The sequence below is a fragment of the Anser brachyrhynchus genome (assembly GCF_964034855.1).
Source record: "Anser brachyrhynchus genome assembly, chromosome: 3".
Taxonomy (NCBI): domain Eukaryota; kingdom Metazoa; phylum Chordata; class Aves; order Anseriformes; family Anatidae; genus Anser; species Anser brachyrhynchus.
Window position 1 is genome coordinate 7,050,489 of NC_137696.1, and position 26,632 is coordinate 7,077,120.

At 42.6% G+C, this 26,632-nt stretch overlaps 2 protein-coding genes across 18 annotated transcripts in view; one reads left to right on the forward strand and one right to left on the reverse strand.

Annotated features, from left to right (window-relative positions):
* LOC308193339 (uncharacterized protein) overlaps window positions 1-23,876 on the reverse strand; it is an 84,471-nt gene extending 60,595 nt beyond the window's left edge. For 9 of the 14 annotated variants that reach the window (XR_013949549.1, XR_013949550.1, XR_013949551.1 and 6 more), the window contains exons 1-4: window positions 22,862-23,876; window positions 20,525-20,855; window positions 13,085-13,179; window positions 8,186-8,236 (exon numbers count right to left, since the gene is read on the reverse strand). The gene's annotated coding sequence lies outside the window, so the exon portion shown is untranslated. Of the gene's footprint in view, window positions 1-8,185; window positions 8,237-13,084; window positions 13,180-20,524; window positions 20,856-22,861 lie in introns of those variants that run through there. The other 5 variants (XR_013949547.1, XR_013949548.1, XM_080587936.1 and 2 more) reach the window with 5 other exon arrangements.
* Window positions 23,877-24,025: 149 nt separating this feature from the next.
* The window catches only part of XPO1 (exportin 1), a 39,067-nt gene continuing 36,460 nt past the window's right edge, over window positions 24,026-26,632 (forward strand). The window contains exons 1-2 of one of the 4 annotated variants that reach the window (XM_080587861.1): window positions 24,026-24,190; window positions 24,676-24,699. The gene's annotated coding sequence lies outside the window, so the exon portion shown is untranslated. Of the gene's footprint in view, window positions 24,191-24,270; window positions 24,700-25,339; window positions 25,511-26,632 lie in introns of those variants that run through there. The other 3 variants (XM_080587862.1, XM_080587864.1, XM_080587863.1) reach the window with 3 other exon arrangements.

Consider the following 26,632-nt stretch of genomic DNA (forward strand, 5'->3'; position numbering starts at 1 on the left):
TAAACTTATAGCCAGTCATACAATAACATCTTTGAAATCCACACCATTTCAGAGCCAAGAGAAACAGACTTTTCTTCCACTGTACAAGAGAATCAGAAAGTTTTAAATGCCAAAAATACCTAAATATTTGGAACTGAATCAGTTCATATGCAGGCATACTTGCAAGCATACTTCCACATAAATCATTCATGACAGTCATGGGTTATCAGGCTCTGCAGTGGATCTTTCTAAACAAGAAAAACACTGTAAAACAGATTGTTTGTATTTCAAAAAGAATACAGCTCCTGAAACATAGCCGTTGTTTGCTTCACTTTTATAAACATGTGTTGGAAAACTTTAGTTCTTGGAAAGAAAAAAGAACAAAGGAAGTGATTCACACTGAAATACAGGGCAGGGGAAATGCATCTTTCCCATTCTGTAGAACACAAAACTCATTCCCATACAATTTTGATAAAATTATTGGAATACTAGAGCAAGAAGAACCAGGCTATCAGACTCCATTTTCTAAGCTGCAAAGATAACCTATAGCTACATAATTATAGGACTTAATAATACTTAATTTTATATTTTCAAAGAAATATTGTGACATCATGTCACTTCACAGGGCGCACCACTTAGCGCAGTTATTTGCTGCAGGAGTACATTAAATGCTATGCAATCATAGGGTAAATTATCCCCATATCTGTTGGGCAAATTAAAACTTAACATGAGAAAAATTATAAATAATGTGAAGATTCATGGTTTAATTATTTTAATAGCAAGTAATTTATCAAATAATTACGAAAAAGAAAGACGCAGATGAGTAATGGGCTGGAATATACAAGCAAGAGTCTTTTTTTGCACTGAGCAAAGAACTCCTAAACTATAATGCTAATAGTATGAATGTCTTTTTTTTTTCCTTTAATCTAGTACAACTTCAGGCTAACAGAGCCCCAGGTAGTGCTTGTCCCTCCTACCTCTCAGTAAATTATGCAATGAGTCAGTTCAACAGGTAGACCCGAAGGAGAATTTTGTTTTTGATAATTTGTTTTCTGGTGAATCAATCCAATTTACACTACTTGCTTCCTAGATCCAATGCAACAGGAGAGTTGTGAACATGCAGCCAGACATGAAAGAAACAAATTATTCTCTGTAGGAGTCTAAAAGTAGGCTTGTAGGTAAACCTCCAGAAGCTAGCAAAGGGCTTTTGTCTTTATTTTTAAAGGACACAGGGAAGCAGGAAAAAAGTTTTGTTCAAAGTTCAAATACTGCAGTTTCTAGAGAAGAAGGAAAATGCTGGATCAGAAACAGGCCAAAACGACTACCTCAGCAGGAGACAGAAGGAGGATCAACAAGTGAAATTGCTCTTTGACAATGAGTATTGCTGAGATGGAAACCACAAACTGCTGGCTGACAAAAAGAATAATGACAATTAGAGTCACATGTTTTAGACACAAGATGCTGCAGCAGACTGATTTATCCCAGCTGAACGGTAAAATAACCTTGTTACTGGCTATTTCCTTATAACCCTGGTTGAAAAGGCCACTCCAGACTACAAAAACGCTACACATTAACATTTGGTGGAAAGCTTTCTTTTAGTAGAACATAACCATCATACTCCCAAAACTTCAGTAAAAGTATTTATATTAACAAAGGAAATATGAAATGCATTACAAAGAAAATACTTAAAAACAAACCTAGTTAACGTGATGATAGGTATGGATCTTTGAGAAGACTTTAGACTTTCCTTGTTTCCACACTGTGACAGAAATAGGAGGCATATGGGGTTTGCAGATTGGTTAGCAGCAAGTTCCCAAGGCTTTCCAAGCTCCTCAGTTTTATCTTCCGAGGCAAGAAAAGACAGCTTTACAGTTGCTGAAGTTAACTTCCCTGGATTAGGGACTAGTCTTCAAAGTATCATTTAACTAGAGCGTTTTTCTCTTGTCAAAGAAGGAGAAAAAATGTCATACCTAAGTGTTTTAGCAACATTCACTACAGAAAATCTGTTTGGAAACAAAGAACAAATACAAAATTAAATAACTCAATTGATAAATGTTGGCTACAATCTCCAGATGTTTTCCCCCATCTGCATCTCAAACAAACAAAAAAAAGGAAGAAACAGAATAAAACCCGCTTCTTTGGAGCCTTATCATCTTCTGACATATGCTAATTTGGCAGCCCTAGAAAGCATTCAGTTTCATGTTGTGACAGCATTTTGTAGCTAACGTTTGACTTCCGTTTCAGGTCAAAAATATTTCTTCTGCAAACAAGAGCAAGGCAAAGTCCACAGACTCCTCAACTCTCCCTCTGTATCAATGTTGTGAGACTTCTACGTTATTTTTTGGCCTATTCAGTAAACTTGAGGGATAATACTTGTCTTTGGCTGGTGTGTGTGTGTGTGTGTGTACATTGTGCCTTGAACTAAAACTGGTGATACCTTCAATCATAATAAAAATTATAAATACAAATTATAGCTCAGACATGGAAACTTTTTTCCCTCTTGTGGGTAGCTATTGCAAAGCTACAATTAACCTCAATTAAAAGCAGGGATAAACTTTATACAAAGAATATGCTGTTCAGGTGTTCTTAATGAGAACAGCATTTGGCACTGTTTGATCTTTTTGTAACAGGGAGTTCTGCTGGGATGAAAATGAAAGTGGCTAAAGCTTAATCCAAGAGGAAAGTATTTTTTTTCCTCTATACAAAAAGGGATTTCTCTAATAAAATGTACCTAGAAAGATTAAGATCTATTTGCACTCTAATTACCCTGAGCAGCCTCAGAGACCTCACCCCCACACACAGTCCACTGTGCATTTAATCTCTGGTGGAAACCTCCAATCCTTTTCCCAAGCTGTGTAGGCAGGCCTGTGCTCAGCCGTGCCCTTGCTGTGCTTGTCTTCAGTGGACTTTGGGAGTTGACCTCCGGCCTGCCTTATCACCTTACATTTGCATCGTTTCTGACACAATCATCATATTTCTGATGATCACTGGACTGCTCCCAGAATCTACCACTGCCACCAACCCTTCCCTGTCCAGCTACTGGAAAGCTGATTTTCTGGAAACCTTACCTTACCTTTTCTGGAAACACTTCCCTTGAGATATGTTTTACACTCTGTCCACTGGTATTATTTCCTACTGCTTTTCCACAGTGATATCACAGCTGTCCAAGTAACCTCTTGCGGACTATGCAAAGAGTGGCCTTATTTGCATCGATTATATAACTTCCATAGAAAAAGCAGTGTTTACGTATATAGTTTAATCTTTATGCCATTAATCCAGGTTGCTAACCATTTTCACTTAAAGAATTTTAGTTAAGTGTTGCCCAAACTAAAATGTATCAGACTACACTGTACAAAAAACATACAACTTCCCCTGAAGTCAAAGGGTTTGGATTTTGACTTCTGAACTTTATCTTTAATTGAAAACCTCTCTCTGTGTTTAAAATTACTTTGTGTTAATTTTTTAGTTGTATACTTTTAAGGGGACTTATTTCGCATTACATTTCAGACTTACCATTAGTTCAGGATGAGAGCAAGCATCACTACCTGATCAGATGGCTATCAGCCTGGAAGCATCCTCACCTAACCCAAAAAGGCAGGTACAGCAGAAGATGCAAATAAGGGTCTGGGAAAGTTAAGAGAGAGTTGGGAAGCTTTTTTCTCACTCCAAGAAGACACATTTCATTGTCTTATCCACCCCCCCCTTTTTTTTTGTATTCTCAAGCTACTTTTATATACTGTTTAAATCATTACCAACATGCAGTGCTGCTGAAACACAATTCTGTTATTTCCCTTCCCACCTACTCCTAGCTACATACCTGTCCCTCTCAGCAAAAGTGATATTACAGCCACAGTGATGCATATCCAGGTTAAAACAAATCACTTTGTCAGGTTAGTTTTCAGTGCTAGCTTAAAGCGTACATGAAACCATGGCCTCATTAATCAGCAAATTTTACCTAATTACCAGAAGTCACAAGGGATGACCCTGCTACTGTAACATTTTACAGCTTCCATTCCCAAACTCCATGGGTTGTGTTCTCCACTTTCATCAAGCTTGTGACCCAAATACTAGCACATATGAACAAGATCCTATTGCCCTTGAGACCCATCTGCAATGGTCTTTTGCTCATATATTACTGCTGTAATGCAGAAATTCAGCTCTCACCTGATTCCACAAACTTTCCCTTTTACATGAACTATTTTCCACATGCTATCAACTGGTAGAGGAAAATGTAGTGTCAGGCTGGGAAGATTAAGGAAAGCCTTCCTCCTACCCCTTTTGTAAGGCTATTGCCTGACCCCCCAGTACAGGCATACTGTGTCTCAGCCCAAGAGATGTCTTTGTTTTTCTGAAATCCTGAACGGAACAGATTTTCCAAACGAGAAACCACCATTTATTCCAGCTAAACTAGATGTTTTAGTTTGTGTTTTCTGACAGACTACTATCTGATATGACTAGCATATCTATTACAGAGGAGGGAAGCTTTGCTTCTAGTCTACTTAGGAAATCACAGAGCTTTCCCAAGCTCTTATCACTAACCCAACAGAGCAGGGCTAACAATAGCACGTTTTCTTCCAGAACAATTTACACTACCCATTTTCTTTCAAGAAGCAACTAAACTATTCTGAAAGGTTATAGATAATACTTATTTACAATAGATGAAACATTTTGGTCTTTTCATTCTCTATTTCCATGGGAAAATCTCCATGATTTCCCTTGAGTTCTCTTTTTGTGTGTAGTCTAGACTATCATAATAGTTTTGACAATTATTTTTATTACATAACTTTGAAAAACAGACTCTCATAGAATTTGGTTGTTAGAAAAATCCTGCTCTGAATAAGATAGGACAATGTGTGGCTTTTGAAAAAAAAAATCATAAATTCCTCTACTGTTGGTTTGTTTCAAAGTTGATTTCTCCGTCTAGAAAAGCTAAAGCTATATTTTAGAGCATGCCAACCACCAATATATATATAAGGAGATTTCCTTTTCCTATACTTCTTCCTGTGCAAAAGGAAGCAAGTAAAAATAGGGTTTGGCCTTGAACAACTATTCCAAAAGATGCTGAAAGGATCACCCAAACACTAAAAACTTGTAGACACCACTTCAGCTAGCTGATAGAGACTTGTTAGAGCTTTATGTTATCCTAGTCACTCTCAATTAGAATGGAAAAAATACTTATGCTTGGGAATTTTCTCATTCTCTACTCCTATGGGCAGTATGTATCTCATACCACTCTGTTAAATCAGGTGTGATAAATATTTGTAAAGAAATTGATTTTGTATACAGAGCCGTGATGCTACACTACTTAATGAAGGAGTGCTCATCGTTGTGCCTCTGAACTAGACAGGAGAGACAGGCAGGCTTACATGACGTTTTAAATTTTTGTAACAAAAATAAGGTTGCTTAAGGTGCGTTTTCTGCTAAGAATCTTTATTATAGATTATTTCTGGTGCTATGTTGACCTCCTCCACAATTCAACCTTCTGGACTACTTCTCTGTATTATTTCACAGTTGGAAAGGATAAAAAAACTCCTTAGTGGTAAATGTTAAATAGAACAGATTCCTGCTGATAGATTATTGATCATACTTGAGTGATCTATTGAATATCATGGCCAAGATGCCCTTCTCCACTTTAGGTTTAAGGATCTAACATATTTAAAAATATTAACATTACAAGCTGGTTATTTTCATGAGGGAAATTATTAAACTGGGATGCACATCTGCTGCAAGAGCAGGTAGCATCTCTGTTTTTTAACCATAGACTTTATGGAGTATTTTATCAAACTCATAAAACCCACTTACAAGAAAACAAAAAACAGTTAAGTTCTTCAGTATTCTGCTATAACCACAAACTTGTTTGGCTGAATCACTATGTGAAATGATTTTCTACCTCCCTATTTCCTCTAACCTTTAGGTTAACAATTTTAAACAAAGCAAGAATGGAAAAAATTAACAGGTAAAAAGGGTACATGTATTTCATGTACATTGGCCTACAAACCTTTATTTATTTATTTATTTATTTAAGTTGCATTCTGACATGAAACTTGAAACTAAGATTCAGAATCCCAAATCCTTTTCCATCTAGGATCTGGAACATCAGAGCTCTAGGTTTAAGGCTAACTTCTGTTAGGTGACACCTAGTTAAAAATCACACTACTGCTAGTATGTATTTTACTTAATAGGTAGAGTAAAAAAGAATCAAACTAAAGATCCTATGAGTACACAAGTTTTTAACCTCATTACAAGCCTAGTTGAAATGGTTAAAGGCACACCCGGTTTGCATCTGTACAACATTGTCACACTGTGTTAATCTAGGCTTTCATCCTGATCCAGACAGTTCACTGGAACACTTACAGGAGAACACATGCTTCTAATTACCAATTTTCTCTGTGCAGACATATCTTAAGACCTGCATTTCCCAAATTATTGAAATCTAATTCCCTGGTAAGAAAACTTACGCAGCCATCTTTCCCACAGTACCATAAGGCAAGATGAAGTTGTAAGAGGACTGTCATAACCATGTACAAATTCGCCGTTGGTACCTCCTAGCACCTTCTTCACACACATCACATTGAGAAGTGATTGCAGTTATTTTGACAAAATGTCTTCTTACAGGGAGCAGCAAAATAAAGTTTTGACATTGAAGGTGCCATTGACATCACCCTTAGAAGCCTGGTAACCTCTGTCACAAAAGGATTGTGTCTTGTTACAGCATTGTTAACCATGCACAGCACAAGGTTCACACAGCATCTGCTTCTTGCTAATTCGTTCTTTGAAGAGGAACTTGTCTTGCCCACAGATAATCCAAAGCTAATGACGAGCTTTTGATTTCCAAAGTTTCTGAAAGTTTGCATCTTTTCCTTCTTGTAGATATGTATCTAGTGTTTAGATATTACCACGGACAGTAGAGGAGTCTTGTCTACCACGTAATTGTGTACTGACTGGGCCACTGAAACCCTCTACTTACTACTCATGTAGATCAGGAAATTGTCAAGTCTCAGACCCACAATGCTCCCTTTTGCTTTGAGGTTGGATGATTTTACTCTTTCCTTTTTATTCTGGGATGACAAGTTTCTGGTTCTATCCTCCCTACATAATAAATCACTTAATTGTTCATAGATGCTTAGAGCTTGCAGGAATGTTTTCTTCCACTAAACCTGTCCGGAGGATTCTCACAAGCGAAAGTTTTCTATGGACAGGAATACTCCTAATTTTAGTCTAACTCTTCACTTTAGAGGAGAAAAGGGAAGTCACAGAGGAACAGGATCAAAGACTAAGTTTAGTCACAGGTATGAAAGAAGAAAGTATTTTAAAAGTATAGATTGCCAAAGGCTGAATATTAATTTATTATAGTCTGAAAAAGAGAGATCAGTGAAAATACATTAAAGCACACAAGAAAGTCTCTAAATCAAAGAGTTCCATATGAAAACCTGAAAAAATATAACATTTTAATGAATTGGATCAGAATTACTTACACATTAATCACACATTAATCATTTACAGCTGATAGATTAAGGAAGCTGCACCTTTGTCTTCAAAAAATTTGAGAAGAATATTATAGTTTATTTCAGCACCGACTTAATGCCTTAAAATAGAAAGTTGTAGTTTCCTATTTTTTTAAAATATCCTATCTCCAAGAAAACCCTAAGAAGTGATCTATTTTCTACTCCTTTCTTACCCCCCCCCCACCCCCAGATATGTAATTTGTAATTAGTTGATTGATTTCCACAATGAACAAGCTAAAGATACATGTTTTGGCATTAAAGTCCTGTGTTCGTCACTTGGGACACATTTTAATTTCACAGGCTGTCCAATGTAAAAGCTAGGAAAGTGTCCTAACAGAAGGATAGCCAAGCTGTTGAGGGGGACAAGTTTCTTTTTCTTTCCCTTTGTCTTCCTACCTTTGGGCATCAACGGTATTCACATGAACATGGCAAGCAAGGTGTAGCTTGAAAAGGAATTCCATTATCAGCAAAAACACCGCAAACATTACAGCTTGAAAAGATTGCAGAGGCAGAATTTCTCCCTTGTAATATACTTCCCAGTGTTATTTGGCTCTATCTCAAAACCTATTTTTCATGAGTCTGTACATACTGTGAAAAAATGTAATGTTTTTTAGTTTAATGACTAACCCTTATTTACAGTTATTTAAATTACATGCTTATCTTAAAACCTTCATCAATAGTGTTTATTGGTATGTTCCCACCTGTTTTTCTCTCAGCCGTGTTACTGATTTCATTCCTCTGTTCTTTTCTTCCTAAGAAAGAAGTAATTAACATATATTTTCTGAAATTGTGTCCATCTGTTTGCAACATACCAATAAAGATATACTCAAGCCTACCTACAACATTCCATGAGTGGTCTCATCAAAATTATATTAAGAAGGCCATTCCCTTGCTACTGTTCAAAACAATCCCCACAGATATGGCATAGTTATATTGTCGTTTTCGTCACCCAGTCACTGAACAAAGACATCTAATCTGCTCCCCATTTGCTCCCTTAGCTATTACTGTCTTCCAAGTTTTCCCTTGTATTGAACTTCTCACTTTTTTTCAAGGACATATCAGTTTGTATTTTTCCTCTCTACTCAGTTATGTTCAATTCCCTGTTTCCAAGGTTTTTGGATTTTGTTATTTCTTACTACAGCTTATAAAACATTCTAACTTAATCTTATCTGTAAACGCTGTTAATACTCTTTTTACAACCCCTCTGAAATCATTGATCTGGGATTGAGAGAGGGAGTTAATAGAATCTTAGTAGATAGGATGCTGATTAACGAATACCTAGGTTGTTGTATTGAACTAGTAGGTGTTGCTTAATGTCTTTGCTTACTACTGTGCAAATTAACTGAAACAAGAAGTCTTGGGGCCCCTCACAAAGGATGGTTCCTGACAAAAACAGGGAACCTGTCTCAAGAACCGGCTGAGGCCGACCCTGTGGTTTGGACAAGAGCCAAGGAGCAGCTGAGTCTGCACAAAGGCAGGAAGTCAACTAGTGGTGATGAAGAAGAGTCATCAGCCTTCATCCCCATGACCCCTGGCGACCACCACTGGGAGACACTGCACAAACGTGGATGGGAGGAGCTTATGGAAATGACTTCTTGAAACTAATTTTAATACGAAGTGGGGATAGGTTATGCATACGTATAGGCGCATTGGGAAACTTCATGCACACTTAACTCTTTACTGCATATAACCAAGGCAAGTTGCCACGTTGGGGTGCGCACGACTTTGGTGGGACTGCCCCCCCATGCTGCCCAGCGCTGAATAAACATACCTACTTTACATCTTACTGATTGTGGAGTCTGTTTTCCACACATCAAGATGTTCATCAAGACAGATGAATTGTTTTCTTCCATACAAGAATAAATTAAAGTGCAAAACTAGTTTGGCCAAATTTGGACTGGGAAGGTAAAGAGCCAAAAGTAATTGAAGAATAAGCTACATACATTAGAATCTCTACCAAAAGAAAAAAAAAAATAGAACAATTAAAACAACAGCAGATGCTCAATGAGAAGAGGAATGCTTAGGTGGGGATTAGTTCTGCCATTTCTAGAATGATGAAGTAAGCTTGTAAGGCCAGACCAAGTTCTCTACATTCAATAATTAGCCCATCATATTTTCTGGTCCCATTCCAACAGAAAATCATAAAACTAAGCTGACAGCTGCATGAGAAAGTGTGAACTACGAGGCCACCCAACATCTTTCCCTGCTTTCAGAAGAAAGTCTTCACAAAGGACATTGAGTTGTCAGGCAAGAACTCGGCAGAAATCCTACCCCACCAGCTTCTGAATAGGTTTGGGAAAGGACCTTTACTGAAGAATGAGGTAGAGGCTGAAGCTGTTTATAGTGACACTGGTGACATTAACAGATTGCTTGTTGTGCATTCCCCAGACATCCCTGGAAATTTATAGCTGGCAATTTCCTCTGAATGCCTCATTCCCTTCATTTCACCATTACACAACACCTGCCTTTGCTTTTCCTTTCCCTTACTTCCCTTAGCTGCCTCTTTCTCCCCTCCCTGCTCTGCTTATTAATCCTACATCGAGTTAGTGTCATGACCTCTTTACAGGGTGATGGTTTTTCTCCGACTTGCACGACATTATCTGCTTTTAGAACCTCACCTTTCTGTGGTACACACCACCTAATGCTAGTGTACTACATTAGAAAATAGTCCTGCTTCTGACAAACCTCGAGAGACCAAAAGTAAGCATTGTTCAAGAAGCTCTTCTGCTAAAACTGCTTATGACAAACTACTGAACTGATAGAGAAAATTTATGGGAAGAGTGTTCAGAAACCCCAAAACTATCAGAAGTAAAAACAAACAAACAAACAAACAAAAACACTTGCATTTGAGATAACAGGAAGGAAGAGTGCTACATAGCTTTCCAGCTTGAAGGTGAAAGCTAGTAAGCACTTCTTGCTAATCCACATCATCTTTATTTCGTGACAAAATCAGAACAGTGGCCCATCCCTTCACCCATGAACAGCATATGCAGGGATTAGGAAAACATTCAAAATATTCTTGCTGCCACAAATTGTGGGGCCTTTGTGAAGAACAAATAGACTAAACTATTCACTTAATTCTGCCTACACCATTCCTACCTACACCATGTTTGTAGCTGGTTTTCATGGAAAGTTGAGATCTCCTCATAAAAGGTAGGAAAGTAGATCCTTCAAAGTCTCTAAAGACATGGGTGTTAGGTATTACACAGGACTAATTTACATTCACTTCAGTTTTCCTTTGGCAAAGGAAAACTAAAACTAAATACTCCCACTTCCCAACTTCACTCTCACTGTATTATACATTTCTTCCTCTGCCCAGGGGTTAGTATCAGTGATAGTGGCATACATTCACAAACACGTGAAAAATCAACTCACAGCACCCAGGTTCAAGATCAAGTAGCAGAGATTTGATTCTTTGGGAAAGATAAATATATTAAACCTGTAAACACTCCTCCAATGAGGTTCCATCATATAATACGTGCTAGTGGGGTACAACATAACTAATCACTTCAACATCTATTTCTTTCAGAGGCCACAAAAGATTTCTGACAGCATTTATTAAAATCAAAATTAGTGTTGTGAATTGAAGAAAATCATCCGACCATATCAGGAGTTAAACTATGTTCAAAGACCAGAAATAAGCAACATTTTCACATACAAAAATATTAGTGAAAGTTATATACACCAACACAGAACTTAAAGTTCTCTCAAATCACTCAGACTGGAAGGGACCTTAGGACATCTCTGCTCAAGCATCCAACCTCCTGCTCAAGCCACAACACATGCTGAATTCAGACCAAGCAGCTCGCAGCTTTGTTATGCTTATTTTTACAGTGCAGTGTAGTTCCCCCATCTCCAGTAGGAACCTCCCACTTGCATTTATGCTTGTTGCCTCTTGTTCTTCAGCCATGCATCTCAAAGAACTTGGCTCGCCCTTTCCTGTAAAATTATTCTGGGCACTGGGGGGCTTCCTATAGGTGTCCCCTCAGCCATATCTTTCCCAGAAAGAAGCAGTCCAGCTCCCTCAACCTCTCCCTCTTCTTATTGCCTGGCCTCTGAAGAGCTCCCATGGCGTTTTCAACGTTTCTTGTACTGAAGGACCAAAAACCAGGCATTGTGCTCCAGATGCAGCCTAACAAGAGCCAAGCTGAAAGGAATAATCACTTCACTTCATCTACTGGCTACACTCCTGTTGATACAGCCCAATACAGTTAGCTTTTATCACTACCAGGGCACATTGCTGACCTGAAACCTGACCAAGTTTTCCTGTTGATTTCAGCAAGGCCTAAATTCCAGACTGAACATATAATAAAGGAGACAACAGACAGGGAACAGTGGCAACAAAACACCAGGCATAAGCTTACAATAACGAGCAATGGTATGTGTATTAGAAAGAAGTCGAGATCAAGATACATTTATCCTGCTAAAAGACCTGTTTTTTGTATGACTGCACTCAGTTTCTGAACCACCCTTTACCAAGCTTCTTACAGAAGAGAGGAGACAAGTATTCTGTCTTCTCATACTACAGTTTGTTAGTAACAGCCACAGCTTGCATTAAGATACGAGGGCCGTTTCCACCAAAAAGTTTGAGTTATTTGAAATAAGCCAGTGATAACTGCTTCCTACTACAGGATAGCTAGGAACTACCTCCCTGCTCAAGCACAGGATATAGCTTACAAACTTGCCAAACTAAGGCCTGGTTTACTGTTATGATTTTTAAAGAACATATTTCATTCTGTGATGTTACAGATGCAAGCGTGAAAAGCTGCATTTAACCTTCCATCTGAAATAGCTAATTTAAAGAGAAATAGTGAACATTCAGTTTAACAAACAAATCTCAAGGATTTGAACTCTTCTCCTGCATAAAAATACAAACAAAAGAAAACAGAAAAGGGAACCTTCTGCACAAGCCAAAAGAGTTAACAAAATATCTGACTTCCTGGGCTCTGACATCAGTTTGTTTTGAACACCAGGGCTAGCTAGAACATCAAAACATACATAGACATACTGTTTATTCTAAGTGCTAGAATTACAACCCTGTTTTTAACCCATCAGCAACTTGCTACATCTATCCATTCTGTGTTTGAATTGCTTACAAATTCAATCCAACCAGTAGCAATGCTATCCTCATTCATAAGTCACACTGCCAAAACTACAGATTTATTTATTACTAGACAAGTCAAGCCACGACACTAAGGTAAACAAGGCGATATAAAGCATTACTTGCTAACATCATGACAGATGTCACAGGATGCAATTACTTTTATGTGTGATTAAAAATGTGAGCGTCCATATTCCAACTATTCAAGTTCTTAAACACTTCAAAAACTCCCCTCCCCTCATAAAAAAGATATGATTTATGAATCATATGCAGTAAAAATTAAGCTCTCTGCTGTAATTGCTTTAAGACAACTATTATTTGTAAGAAAGCCTCAGAGTTCCATTTATGAAGGGCAGAGTAATTCAGAATTTATGAACTTGACTACAGAAACAACATCTATCTGTGGGTAACAAAGCTTCCACAAACACCTTCTTGAATTAAGGCGAGTTAAGTTAATACACAACTTTCAGTCACACCTCCTCCTGCCCCTCCATCTGACCTGTGACTATCCTGATGGCATGGCAATTTCTTCAGAAATATATCACACAGGACCTAATCTGGGAACGTATGGTCTTGCATCTCCTCAGCTTCTGCCTGAAAAACACATATTTGGATAACAGTGTTGTTTACCTGGTCTTCCCAGAATTATATATAAAAACACAACACAAATCCACAAAATGAAGACCAAGGAATAAGAACCCCCACAGCACTTTTGGAACCCATAGGGCAGTTGAGAATCATAGTTATGACTAGAATATAAAGTAGTTGTAATTACAATTTTCTTACTACTAGAAATCTTTTGGGAATCACTACAGGAACAACCTTAGTGTTAAATTTCACAGAAGGAATGGGTTAAAGTGATAGGAAAAAACAGTTCTTGCACACAGCCCACCAGTTTCATGGCTGAACACATACAATATGTAAAGGTGGAAAGCTAACAAGAAGACTTCAGAAAAAGCAGCATAAAGTTCCTTTTTGTAATTTATCAGCAACAGCACAGTCCATAACTGTCGAGCTCCTTTCTGCTAAGATACGTACTTCACACCACCAGTAATTTAGCAGTGATCTTTATTTACATCATTTGAGATTTTCTGCATGATCTTGCCCTATGTCCTACATTATTACTATTAGGGAAGGCAACTATACTGAAGGTAGTTTTCCTGTATTAAGATGAGCTTGGTGTTGCTAGGCTAAGCATTGTTTTAATGACTTGGTTTTGACAAGCTTTCTCTTTGGTGATTCTCTACCAGTGAGGAAGTGCCTGTTCAAATTGGAAACATAATACATCATTGCTCAATATTGAGTATTAATCATGTGAAATGCCTTCCTTTTTTGGACTGTGATCTCAAAAGCTGCCTCAGCTAAAGAAACGAGTGCACTGGGGAACAAATAACCTACTGAGAAGGTATAATTCTTAAATTCAGTTCTGAACTATTCCACATACTTCACAATTTCATAATCTCACATGGCATTGCAGAGCTAGTAGATTAGTTCATTTAACATAACAGAATAAGCTCCCAGCATGAATATATATAAACCTATTAACAGACCCTTAGTTGAAAGGGTTAGCTCCCACATAAACCTACCAGCTCCTTAAACTCCTTTCTAGAAGTTAATTGATTTTTAAAGAAGCATGAAGCTTTATTTGAAGGCAAACTTTAACATACTGGCAGCAAGCGCTCAAAACATTATATATGCTGTCATCTATAATTCAAGGAAAGTTAAGTAAATTGTAGAGATTTTTTTAAGTCACCGGTGTTCTCTGATAAAACTTCAGCATTCACATAGAAAAAAAAATCAGAAAAAGTTTATTAAGCTAGTGCTGTAATTATCCATTCACTTAACAAATATTGAAATGTTTTTGCCAATGACAACAGTTTTAGAATAATAAAGTAGGAAAAAATTAAAGATTTATGTAACTTGAAGTAATGAATTTAGTGTTACTGAATTCTTCATTTTATGTCTGCACGAATTACTCTACAAGACAGACATTTTGTGGACAAGTGGTCCCACAGGAAGCCACCTTCTCTGTTATTATCCTCAGCATGCTATGGCCAAGCATTTCTTTCTATACTCCTTTCCATTCTGCTATTTTTTTATTATTTTTATTTTTTATAAAGCCATGGAGAACTTATCGTAGCAGGTTCAACCACAAGCTTCTTAGAGCCTGTAGACAAAAAACAAACAGTAATTGAGAGGCTTATATTTCACATGCTAGGAGCTCAGGCTATTAGGGCAGACCACTTGAAACCATAACTGATACAGAACACATACATGTTGACAAAAGGACACAGACCCTTCTATGTCTCTCCATTTTCCAATTCAATTTTGTAACTCCTATTTTAATAACTCAGTGAGGAATCAAAGGGCTTATTTTCATTGAGCTAATTTATTAACTTCTATGAGTGCCATTTTATTTTACAGGTTGCAATAATCTATTATGTAAGAGTGTAGTTTAGCAAACAACACTAGTAGCAAAAATTAACACCTATATACCCCATTTAATACTCTGGGGCAGTTAGTCTCCAAGACTGCTAAAGACCTTTCCAATACACCTTTCCAAAAAAAAAACAAACTAGTACTCCCAAATCTCTACTGTGGTTCCACTTTGGAGAAAAAATAAGCACAGAAAAAAAAGAGCAAAAGCAAAAGGTACCAGCACAGTTTCTCAAGACAACTGCAAGATTAGTTTTTCAGTTCAGGAAAAAAAAAATGAGGATGACTTTAGAAGACTTTTTGTGAGCAAAATTCAGCATTTCTAAGAGGATAGACTTCCTTGTGAAGTCTCAAGCTGAACACACAGAAGAAAGTACAAATCACTTTAAAAAACCTGTGCAAATGAACTTAAGCATAAACTTTCCCTGCCTTCCAACTGGCCATAGCTCTGGTGAATAACATCTCAGAGTGCTATGTAGGAAGTTTCCTTTAGTTTCTACCAAGAGAATATGGTATCCTACAAACTGAAAGTACATCTATAAACAGTTCCACTGACAGTATATTGGTGTCCCAGGACTACCATCAAAAGGAAAGCTTTACTTTAGACTAGGTGGTAAGAACTGCAATGCTTTTTCCTAGGATAAATATTTCACAATTATCCTCCCCCCAGAAATTAGACCTTTTTGTGAGAACTCTAGAACCCTCCAGATAAGGTTTTGAAACATGTATGCAGATACCAAGTACTTTCACTGAATGCACGTTGTAATACAGCACATTTGTTTGTACAACAGAACTCACACGAGGCTGTTTTTTGATACTAAAGGTGCTAAGTTCATTCCTGCACTCCTTTTGGTAACAGCAAGATGTGCAACCACAGCTGCTGAACCTGCATTACCCCTGAGAACCCAGTCTGTTCCCTAAGATCACCCCATTCATTCCCCACATGTGGCAGAAGAGTGCTCCTTGTTCAGTTAAAGCCTTCTCTCTCCTCTGCACCAGGCAGCCGTGCCCAAAGCAGGCTGTGGGGCGCAGAGATGCCGCAGAGAGCCGGACACCCCCAGATACATGGCCTGATGGTGGGGATGAAACCCCCTTCATCCTCCAGAGGCCTTACAGCAGGATAGGGGCCAGCCAGGGGGTGCCTGAGGCAGCACCCTATGCCCTCAGAGCCCAGCCTGTCCCCTGCCGCCAGCCTGGGCCCACCTCCCTCGGAGGGGCTCCCTCTGACGTGCGGAAAACAGACTCCAAAATCAGTGAGATTGTAAAGCATATATGTTTATTGAGCGCTGGGCAGCACAGGGGGCAGTCCCACCAAACTCATGCGCACCCCAACGTAGCAACTTGCCTTGGTTATATGCAGTAAAGAGTTACGCATGCATGAAGTTTCCCAATGCGCCTATACGTATGCATAACCAATCCCCGCTTCGCATTAAAATTAGTTTCAAGAAGTCATTTCCATAAGCTCCACCCATCCACGTTTGTGCAGTGTCTCCCAGTGGTGGTCACCGGGGGGTCGTAGGGATGAAGGCTGATGACTCTTCTTCATCACCTCCTGCCTTTGTGCAGACTCAGCTGCTCCTTGGCTCTTGTCCAAACCACAGGGTTGGTCTCAGCCGGTTCTTGAGACAGGTTCCCCGTTTTTGTCAGGAACTATCCTTTGTGAGGGGCCCCAAGACTTCATGTTTCAGTTAATTTGCACAATAGTTAGCAAAGACATTAAGCAACACCTACTAGTTCAATACAACAATCTAGGTATTCGTTAATCAGCATACTATCTACTAAGATTCTCCTAACTCTTTCTCTCAGTACCCCCTTTTCTAAAAAGTTAGTAAATTCTTTTACTACCTCTAATCTTAACACAGTGTTTCCCTATCTAATATCCTTTCAAGATATTTGTTAGACTCAAGTTTCTGTCTTAGTTGGTTCTTTTTCCATTCACTGTAGAATCTCCTGTACTCTTAAAACACCGTAAGGTACATCGGATCACCATGCAAAGAACCATGGACAAAACTATGACCACAATTATTGTGATAAACAACTGCTTCAGCCATGTTAGGTTTGGCAACCAGGAATTCAATTTTCTACCAAGTCTGTAAATCCCCAGGATGTATCATCCTGGGCTACTGCATGCAAAATTTTATTCTTTTCCCAAATCTTCTCCAGGTCGGTCTCAATCTGTTTTCGTTTGTTTACATATGCATAGCAAGTTTGGTTTATGACTGTACATAATCCTCCCTCTTTGGCTAAAAGCTTATCTAATCCCATCCTATTCTGAAGCACTACTTTGTGTAAGGAAGAAATTTCTTCCTGCAATGCTGAAAGAGCATCAGCTGTGGCATTTTCAATAATTTCCAACGTGGCTGAGATATTTACAATAGCTTTTTCTAATTCACTTACACCCAGGGACAGAATTAACCACCTTACAAAACCATGAAATCCCGTAGGCCTCATCATGAGAGGGTTATCCAGAGTGGTACGTGTTCGTCTCCATCAAGTATGGACTATTCCTGGGGGTGGTCCAGTGAATATACCCCCTCGAGGACTGAAGTAGTCCCCTATACAATGACCCTTCCAATTTGAGGGCAAGCTTTTTCTAGCATGCCCATCTCCACATAACCAATAGAATCCTATTTGTAACTTGCAGGTTTGCGTGAGAGGATTGAGGCCTGAGTTCATATTATCTTTTTTATCGGCACATATTGTGACTTTTGCACCATAACCTCTAATTTTAGTAAGATTAAAAGCTCCTACATATTCTGCCATACTGCAGTTGTCGGGTTCCTGGGCTAAATGGCTAAGTGGACATGTACCTACACATGGTGAACTATCATTTAAACATCTGGTGTATATATTAACATTCTCACATGGGAGTAGTTCAAATCTTTCCTCTAGATGTTTATGAGCATCATTGCCAAATGGACATGTTCCATTTCTTGGGTGCGCAAAGGTCAACGTCCGATCCATACTGGGTATACCCCATACTGGGAATTCTAGGTTGCCTTTAGGCAGCAGCGTGCACGCTCAACAGTCAGAAAGGTTGAAACTATCACTCCACTGCCTGGGTGAGTTTCACATAGGTATTGTGCTCCCACTGTTCAGTTTCCTTTGTCAATGATACCATTAAGACCGTGAAAAATGTAACTTTCCTGGTTGCACCTGAGTAACCTTCCACGGGGTCTTGGGTGTCTTTTTTACTCTGGTGGTCTGCTCCTTGATTCTGATTGCTGTGAAAGAGGTATGGAGTACCTGGAATGGTCCTTCCCACTGTGGTTCCAAAGTCTTTTCAGCAAGAGACTTCACATACACATAATCTCCAGGTTGTATATTGTGCACTGGTCCATCCAGCCCTCTACCCCAAGTCCCATTGACGTGCTTTCCAATTTTGTTGAGCTGTTTACCTAATGCCACCATAAAGAAGGTCATAATTTCATCCCCAGCTTGCATGGATATTCCTCTCTGTATTCCGTAGGGTTGTCCGTACAAGATTTCAAAGTGGCTTAGTCTCTCCTTCGCCCTTGGTCTAGTTCATATATGCAAAAGAGCTAAAGGAAAAGACTGGAGGCCAGGCCAAATTTGCTTCTTGTTCCAATTTCACAATTTGCTGTTTGACTAAGTGGTTCATTTTTTCTACTTGGCCACTCGACTGAGGGCGATATGGGGTATGAAGTTGCCAGTCTATACCCAAATGGCGGCTAATTTATTGTACCATTTTTGAGATAAAGTGTGGTCCTCTGTCAGAGGATATAGCTGCTGTAATCCCAAAACATGGTATTATCTCTTGTAGTAATATTTTAGTTACCTCCTGAGCCTTGGCTGTTCTGGTTGGGAATGCTTCTGGCCATCCTGAAAAGGTGTCAGTTAATACCAATAAATATTGATACCCCCCTTTTCTTGGGAGTTCTGTGAAATCAATCTACCATTGTTGTCTGGGCCCATTACCTTTTCCAATTTGGACCATTTCTGGCTTGGGGGTATTCTTGGGATTAGTCTGGAGGCAAAGATCGCATTGCTGAGTTACCTGTCTCACTGTAGTGTATAGGTTTCTGGCCACAATTTCTCTGATTAGATGTTTATACAGGGCCTCTGCTCCCCAGTGCCTCTTCCTATATTCTTCTCTACCAAATGCCATATTAGGCAGGAAAGAATAATTAGCTTTCCTTGTGGGATGAGAGTCCACCCTTCTTCGTTATGTGACCCTTCTAAATCTGAGATGAGTTTCTGACCCTCTTTAGTGTATTCTGGCGTACCTTCTAGGGAAATTCGTCCATCAGGGATCAAAGCCCCTTCTGTATTTACCTCAGTTTTAACTACTTGTTTTGCCTCTCTGTCTGCCAGCTCACTTCCTCTTTCCAATTCTGAGCTCACTCTCTGGTGTGCCTTAATGTGCATAATCGCCACTTTCTCAGGGAGTTGGACTGCCTCTAACAGTTTCAGGACCTCTTCTGCATGCTTTATGTTTTTGCCCTGAGAGTTTAATAATCCTCTTTCCTTCCAGATTGCTCCTTGTGCACGTACGACCCTGAAGGCATACTTTGAGTCTGTATAGATGTTCACAGTTTTGCCTTGGGCAAATTCCAAGGCACGAGTCAGAGCAATTATTTCCGCCTTCTGTGCAGAAGTATTCATGGGCAGAGGCTTTGACTCCATTAGTTCTTGGCTGGTGGTGATGGCATATCCTGCATGCCTCCTTACCACTCAGAACATAGCTGCTTCCATCCGTAAACCAGTTCTCCCCATCTTCCATAGGACTGTCTCTCAGGTCCAGACGGCTTGCATATGTTGCTTCAATAGTCTCCAAGCAGTCATGATGCAGTGGTTCTCCTGTGTTTCCACTGAGGAAAGAAGCTGGGTTGACAATGTTAGTGACTACAATCTCCACATCATCCTGTTCTACCAGTATAGCCTGATATCTCAGGAATCTTTGAGGAGATAGCCTATGTCCACCTTTTGCTTCTAGTACTGTGGATACTGTGTGGGACACTAGGACAGTCATTTTCTGACCCAGGGTAAATTTTCAGGCTTCTTGTATGTTCAATATTACTGCTGTGACTGCTCATAAGCATCCAGGCCAACCCTTTACAGTTGCATCAAGTTGCTTGGAAAAGTAGGCAACTGCTCATCTATATGGGCCCGGATCTTGTGCTAATATTCCCAAAGCAATCCCCTGCTTCTCATGGGAGAAAAGAAAAAATGGCTTACATTGGGAAGCCCTAAGACCAGGGCCAACACCAAAGCCTTCTTCAGACTCAAAGGCTTGCGTGGTTTCCTTGTCCCATTTAAGGTGTTTCTGATCAGTGGTTGTTAGTGCATATAGTGGTTTAACAAGCAGTCCATAGCTACAGATCTACAGTCGACACCACCCAGTCATTCCCAAGAAAGTCCATAACTCCTTTACTGTCTGGGGTCTCTGAGTTTGCCATATTGCCTCTTTACAGGCCTGTCCCAAAGTTCTTTGTCCAGCACTAATTTCATAGCCCAAATAAATCACCTTACGCAGTATTACCTGAGCCTTCTTCCGGGATACTCGGTAGCCTTGGAGTCCCAAGAAATTTAGCAGACTCACCGTCCAGCCATACAGCCACCCTCCATCTTGGTAGCAATCAGGATATCACCCACATATTGCAATAGCTTCCCTTCCTCAGATGGGGCTTCTCAAGATTCCAGGTCTTTTGCGAGTTGATTACCAAATATGGTAGGGCTGTTCTTAAATCCTTGTGGCAACACCGTCCAAGTGAGCTGAGTCTTACGTCCACTTTCAGGATTTTCCCATTCAAATGCAAATGTTTTGTGGCTGGCTTCATGCAGAGAGAGGCAAAAAAAGGCATCCTTCAGGTCTAAAACAGTAAACCAGGTTAGTTCAGGTGTCAATACAGTTAACAAGGTATACATATTCGCTACTACTGTGTGAAGGTCTTCAGTGATCTTATTTACAGCTCATAGGTCCTGGACCACCTGATACGACCCATCAAGTTTACAAACAGGTAATATGGGGGTGTTGAAATCAGACTCACATTCTTTCAATAATCCAAATTGTAAAAATTTTCCTATTACTGGCCGAATTCCTTCCCTATCTTCCTTCTTTAGAGGGTATTGTTTAACTCTTACGGGTTGTTGACCTTCCTTGAATTTAACCTCAAGAGGTGGAGCATTCTTTGCCTTTCTGGGTACATCAGTGGCCCATACCCCAGGATATACTTGGTCTAGAATCTCTTTGCTGATTTTTCCTTCGGTGGGAAGGCTAGTTAGGGATAGACTCAAAATTTGAATGTACTGCTGATCTTTTACCTTCAGAGTAATTTCCCCTTTTTCAGAGGTAATCTTTGCACCCAGTTGTCTCAACAAATCTCTCCCCGGAAGGGCTTTTGGGGAGATGGGCATATACAGAAATTTGTGGGTGCCCCCATTGTTTTCCCAATTTGTATTTTAGAGGCTCACAGAAATATGCCTTTTCACTTTGGCCAGTTGCCCCTTTCACCATGATATAGTAATTTCCCAGGGGCATCAAGGCCCGAATCAAAACTGAATATGTTGCCCCCGTGTCAACCAAAAATTCTATTTCGTGTTGTTTCTTCCCTAGCTTCATTATAACCAGTGGATCTGCTAGGGTAGATTCCTGAGGTCCCCCTCAGTCTTCCTTCCCATGGGCTACTATTCTCTCCGTCTGGTAGCTTCATCCCCTTTCTTCGTTTCTTGGACATTCCTTTTTCCAGTGACCAAACTTCTTACACAGAGCACATTGATCCTTGCCTAATTGAGACTGTTCTCATCTAGGCCTCCTTTCCTTCTCTTCCCTGACAACCGCCACCAGTCTCATTTGCCCTTGTCTATATCCTTCCTCTCTATTACTAAATACTCTCCATGCTTCAGCCAGCAACACTTCCAGATTTCTACTTTCTGTAGGACGCAACTTCTGGAGCTTGCGCCTGATGTCCCCTGTGGACTGACCCAAAAACAGGGAGGTTAATTGTTGTATTCCTACCTCTGACCCAGGATCCAGTGGTGTGCTACAGCATATTACATCCCTCTGTCAATCCAGAAATTCGGACAGGGACTTAGAAGGACTCTGTTTAACCGCATATAAAGCTGACCAGTTTATGTTTTTGGGGATGGCCTTCTCCATTCCCTTTGAAATCCACTCCTGATATTCCTTCAATTTTTCCATATACACAGATCTATTAACATCCCACTTTGGGTCTTGGAAAGCAAAGTATTCCTTAACGTCCCCTCCTGTAATCCTATAATGGTTTTCAGCCAAATTCCCTGCTGTTTTGAAAATCAGTTGCTTCTCTGTCTCGGTCATGTACTCATTAATAATAACTGTATGTCCTTCCAGTCAGGGTTATGCTGTTTTACAATGAACTGGAAATGTTTGGTTACACTTATCGGATCACTCCTGTAATCCTTCGCAACCCTTTGCCATTCCCCTAAATCAGTGGTGAAAAAAGGTACTTTGATCAGCATCATCCCACCATTAGGCTCTATCGCCTCTCGGAGAGGTGTTTGTAAGACTACGGGGGCAGATTTCTTCCTAGCACGGGAAGATACAGGACTGTCCAGGGGAGCGGATGTTCCATCCGAGTCTACACCCTGTTCCTGTGGTCGAGGGGGAGGCTTAAACAAATCCATTAGATCTTGTTCTGGTGCCTGATGAATTTTATCTGCTTTAGTACACCTTTGTCCAATACTGCATGCCGAGCAACACCGCCTCAATTTACCTCTAAGCTCTTTCTCTAAGCCCTCCTTCCATATGAGGACTATACTGCATGCCAGACATCTCTGCGCGATTTACCAGCTGCCTTGGCCACACATACGACTTACAGGCCCTTCTTATAACACATACCGTTTTATCCACGCCTTCAGGAGGTCGTTCTCTGCTCCCATGGCGAGCAGCTGGCTGCAGAGGCTCCTCCAAGGAAAATGCTCAGGGGGAAGCCAGGGGTGTCCGCTCCACAGTCGATCCCACGGTCAAGCAAAGAACCTCCTGGCTGGCTCACCAAACTGACATGCGGAAAACGGACTCCACAATCAGTGAGATGTAAAGTAGGTATGTTTATTCAGCGCTGGACAGCACAGGGGGGTAGTCCCACCAAAGTTGTGCGCACCCCAACGTAGCAACTTGCCTCGGTTATATGCAGTAAAGAGTTACGCATGCATGAAGTTTCTCAATACGCCTATACGTATGCATAACCAATCCCCGCTTCGCATTAAAATTAGTTTCAAGAAGTCATTTCCATAAGCTCCTCCCATCCGCGTTTGTGCAGTGTCTCCCAGTGGTGGTCACCGGGGGCCGTGGGGATGAAGGCTGATGACTCTTCTTCATCACCTCCTGCCTTTGTGCAGACTCAGCTGCTCCTTGGCTCTTGTCCAAACCACAGGGTTGGTCTCAGCGGGTTCTTGAGACAGGTTCCCTGTTTTTATCAGGAACCATCCTTTGTGAGGGGCCCCAAGACTTCGTGTTTCAGTTAATTTGCACAGTAGGAAGCAAAAGACGTTAAGCAACACCTACTAGTTCAATGCAACAACCTAGGTGGTCGTTAGTCAGCATCCTATCTACTAAGACTCTCTTAACTCCCTCTCTCACCTCACAGGAGCTCCCTCACAGGATCTCACCTCAGATGCAGCTCCCCTCACAGGGGCTCCCCTCTCTCCCCTCACAGGAGCCGACCCCCTCCACCCGCACCTCCTGAGGCGCGAACCCACCGCCGAACGGCCGGCCGCCAAGAACCCCACGCGCCGCGCACGTCACACTGAGCCGCCGACCAATCACTACGTGCCGGTACCTGCGCCCGCCGTTTGTGAACTGGAGGCGGGCCCGGCGTTGAGCGACAGCTCGGCTCGGCCACTCAGCGTGCAGCGGCTCGCCCCCCTCTCCTTCCCCCCCTCCCGCTCGCTCCCCCCGCCCCTCCGCGGCTCAGCGCCGGACGGACAGCCGTGCCGACCAATGAGCGCGGAGGCCGCTGGCGCGGCGGCCCGTCGGGGGACCAATGGGAGCGGCCGCTGGGCGGAGGCCCGAGGTTTCCAAACGCTCCGCGGCGCCATGGGCCGCAAACTCAACCGAGATGGAATCTCCCGGTCTGAACCGGTTTGAGCCGGTTCCGCGCCTGTGGCACTAGGAGGGGGAGCCGCGCCGCGCTCAGTCCCTGCCGCCGCCGCCGCCGCCTCGGCCGCCGTGCGTGCGACCTGCTCACAGGGGGAGCCCGCGGGGGGGAGCCGCCGGGGGGCGAAGTTCGCTGCGAGCCGGGGGGCGGGCGGCGGGGATGGGGCTGCCCTGAGCGCCCGCCGGGCTGAGGGGAGGGCGGCGGCAGCGGGACCAGCGGCAGCCCCCGGTCGCCAGCACCGCCGGCACTGCGGGGCCCGGGGCAGCCGGCGGCGGGGCAGGGAGCCGGAGCCAGAGCCGGCGGGGCCCCGCGGAAGGTAGAAGCGGCCCAGGGGGGCTCGGCGGCGGCGGGGCGCCCTCACGGCCCCTCACGGCCCCGGGGACCGAGCGGAGAGGCGGCCGCGCACCTTCCCCTTGATTTTTTAATTCACTTCGGGGATCGTTTTTTTTTTTTTTTTATCGTCATTATTATTTCTTTTTTTTTTTTTTTTCCCCTCGGCGTGTGGTTAGAAACTTGGCTCACCTTCCCCCCCTCCCTCCCCCCTTACTTTCCGAAGGAGGAGGCTGCGAGGATCACGGAGGTGAGGGCGCGGAGCGGGCCGGGGGCGGAGGGAGGGCCGTGAGGAGCCCCCGAGGGCTGGGGGCCAAACCGGGGGGGGTGTGAGGGGGGTATTGGGGCCCGGGGCGGCGAGCACGGGGGGCCCCAGGCCGGGAGCGGGGCCGCGGTGGTAGGCTTGGGGAGCTGGGGGGGCTGGGGGGGACCTGGGGGGGGGCTTGGCCTCGTTACGAGGGGGGCGATCGGGCCGGGGTTGGGTCCGTGCGGGGGGGAGAGCCGGGCCCTAATCTGTAAATTATTAGGAGTGGAAGTTTCCAGAAATATTTTTGTGTGTCTGTGCAGCAGTATTGAAACGTCCGCCCGCGTCACGTGGGGGCCCTGTATAGAGCGCAGGGCTGGAGCGGAGGCAGGCAGGGAGAGAGGGAGGGAGGGAGGGGAGACAGGCAGGGAGGGAAGGAGGCCGGCAGGGAGGGAAGGAGGGGCCCCGCCGCCAGCCACCCGGCCCCGGGCCCCCACCGGAGCGAGCCCGGGGCCAGGCGGCCCCGCAGGAGGAGGGCGGCAGGGCCTGGGCACAGCCTGGGCACCGCGGGGGGTCGATCCCCCCCCGCGTGCTCCGTGGGGCAGGGAGGGAAGGGATGGGTGCTTTGCCATCCCCGCCGTGCCAGATGCTCTGCTGACCAGCGTGGGGCTGGAGGAACGTCCGAAAGATGCAAGGAAATGGTTGAAGGAGGGTGCCTCCCTCCCCTCCGGTGCTGGGATGGCGTGCGTAGGGCAGAGCGGCTCACCCAGGGTGTCCTAATGGCTGCCCCCCGAAGCTCTAGGTACCTGCAGTGGAGGTATGCCTCGGGCTCAGTCTCACTACTACGAATCAATGGTTTCGTTCCTGAGCGGTTTCGTTCCTGAGCTCAGCATGCTTAAATGAATCGGGTGTGTCTTAAGCAGCTAATTGTTGTTTTAAACTGAGGGTCCAGGGTCATGGAGAGTTGGGATAACTATGTAAACAGTTCTCTGCAAATGCAGTTCGTTTGACCTTCGGTAGATGTCATGTTCTTGCTGTGCTGTAGTTTAGTTTTTTTTAACTTTGTTTCTGTTACCCCACTTATTGCTAGTGTTGAAGAATTGATGGTGGTGGTGGTGGTTAGAGGTGAGGTTTAAAACTGCTCGCATTCAGGCATGACGGGGAAAGTGTAGGAGCACGGTATGCCAAAGGCTGTGAGCTTTGTGTGGGTACAGTGCTGGGAGCAGGAGATCAGGTTGGTTGCCGTTGGTATTGACCACAAAGCCGCCATTTCTGTATTTCAGTTTGCAAGCAGGCAGGTCATTTTGAAGATAATGCTGGGAGTGGCAAAGAGCCCTATTCAAAACATTTCCTTTTTGCCTCCATGTGGTTAATAACTTCTGCTTGTCACGTGGCTGCTCGTTTGTCTTCTTAGGGCTGCGTATAAACCACTGAAGGGGGCTCAAATCTAAAATGAGTGGCCCTACCCAAGGAATCACAGATTTAAAACATTCCTCATGGTCTGAGGGCTGCTTTCTCAGCTCCCGCTTCAGCCATGGAGTGCAGATGCAAAAGGAGAGGGGCGTGCCTGCGAGTACGCGCGTGTCTGGTGGGAGCGATTGCTCTCTACGCTGCAGAGCGTATTAATTGGCTAGATTTCCTCCTTCGAGTGCTGCTTGCTGCCCCTCTGCCAGGTGAAGTCTTGAAGTGTCCTTTTAAGTTAGAAGAAGGAAATTGGCTTTCCCTGCTGTTTTGTTCCTCGCTTCCATACTTAGTGATTCCCAAAATTTTCAGAGTTGGGTGGAGGACAGATGCAGGGTTTAATTAATTTTGGTTTCTATTTGATGTTTATTTCCTCGTATTTTTCCAGGGAGATGCTGTAAAAAGCCTGACTGGATGATGCCATGGACCCCTCAAAATGATTACATTAGTGCAATAATACTAATTGCACGAGTTATTT